This window comes from Eschrichtius robustus, chromosome 2 (genome assembly GCF_028021215.1).
Source record: "Eschrichtius robustus isolate mEscRob2 chromosome 2, mEscRob2.pri, whole genome shotgun sequence".
Lineage (NCBI taxonomy): Eukaryota > Metazoa > Chordata > Mammalia > Artiodactyla > Eschrichtiidae > Eschrichtius > Eschrichtius robustus.
This window is the reverse complement of record NC_090825.1, coordinates 165,375,453-165,377,197: the sequence shown is the minus strand read 5'-3', so window position 1 is coordinate 165,377,197 and position 1,745 is coordinate 165,375,453. Positions and strand designations below refer to the sequence as shown.

Sequence of the window (1,745 nt, the reverse complement as noted above, 5' to 3'; positions counted from 1 at the left end):
GTCTACCACAAAAGAGATTATATCATTACATGATTGTAGTTAAGTGAATTTATTTGTAAAATTTAGAAAAATCCTTTTTGTAGTCTGAATAGTTTCTTTCAAAAAAGATATCTGAACTCATTTTAAGGGCAAAGCAATAGGTAAGTATTTTGGTGTAAAACTTTAAAGTCCACATTAGTGATCTCTTCATTGAATATCCAATTTAGTGAGGAAAACTGTATCAAAAAGAGATAACAATGCAGAGAAAATTAAAAGTTCAGAAAAAAAAATCAATGTAGAGGAAATGTAATAAAAAGTTTGATTACTGGATCAGGAAAGGTCACTCGGTTCAAAATGATGTTGTGCAGAAAAACTGAAAGTTGCTCAAGATTGGTTCAAGGGCGGCAGCGGCTCCAGAGCAGTAGCACATCACCAGGTCCCCGGTGGAGGTGCTCCTACAGGTGTTGTTGCTGGAGCAGCGGAGGTTCGGTTCTCACCGCGGGGCAGGGACCCTCCGGTTCATGTTAGTCTCCGGAGATCTCCCTCATCCCCCTCAGCTTCGGGAAAATGGCTCAAGCGAGTAAGCCTGCGATGAAGAAAACTTCGACATCTGTTGCTTTGGAGAGGAATAAGAAAGAAAAGGAACAATTCTGTAAACTCTTTATTGGTGGCTTAAACTCTGAAACCACGGAAGAAAGTCTGAGGAACTACTACAAGCAACGGGGAAACCTTACAGACTGTGTGTTAATAAGGGATCCTGCCAGCCAAAAACCAGGAAGATTTGGTTTTGTCACGTTTTCATCCATGGCTGAGGTGGATGTTGCCATGGCTGCCAGACCTCATTCCATTGATGGGAAAACTGTTGTGCCCAAACGTGCTGTCCCAAGAGAGGACTATGGAAAGCCAGGGGCTCTTGTCACCGTGAAGAAGTTGTTTGTTGGTGGAATTGAAGAAGATATTCAGGAGCATCACCTTAGAGGTTACTTTGAGAAATATGGAAAAATCGATGCCATTGAGATAATTACCGATAGGGAGTCTGGAAAGAAAAGAGGCTTTGGATTTGTTACTTTTAATGACCATGATCCCGTGGATAAGCTTGTGTTGCAGAAAGACCATAGCATCAATGGTCATCATGCAGAAGTAAGAAAGGCCTTGTCTCGACCTAAAATGCAGGGAGTCCAAAGTTCTAGAGGTGGAAGAGGAGGCAACGTCGGTTTTGGAGACCCTCCTGGTGGCGGTGGAAATGTTGGAGCAGGACCAAGACGAGGAAGGAAACTTGGAGGAAGATCTGATGGATATGGAAGAGGACATACATTTGGGGATGGCTATCATGGGTGTGGAAGAGGATCTGCAGGTGGCAATTTGGGGGTTGGCCCTGGTTATGGAGGAGGACGAGGAGGATACTGTGGTAGAGGATCTCGATATGGCGACCTGGATGGGGGATCCAGAGGTGGTTTTGACAGCTATGGAGGAAGAAATTATGGAAGTCGTAATTACAATGATTTGGGAAATTATAAGCAGAAACCTTCTAAGTACGATTTACTGAAGACTGGAAAATGAGTGGTAGCAGGAACGTGGGAGGATCATACGGTGGAGGAAACTATGGTCCAGGAGGCGGTGGAAGACGTGGGCGTTATGCAGTGACCAGCCAATTCTGAGCTTCTATTTGCCGTGGGCTTGACTGTGTAAATAGGAGACGTTGAGAGCCCAGAGGTAACAGAAGAGCTTTAGGTTATCGAAATAACAGCGTTCAGGAAACTCTTATC

The 1,745-nt window shown here is 44.1% G+C and overlaps 1 pseudogene; it reads left to right on the top strand.

Annotated features, from left to right (window-relative positions):
• The first annotated feature begins 570 nt into the window (after window positions 1-570).
• On the top strand, window positions 571-1,539 carry LOC137758716 (heterogeneous nuclear ribonucleoproteins A2/B1 pseudogene; annotated as a pseudogene).
• Window positions 1,540-1,745: the final 206 nt, after the last annotated feature.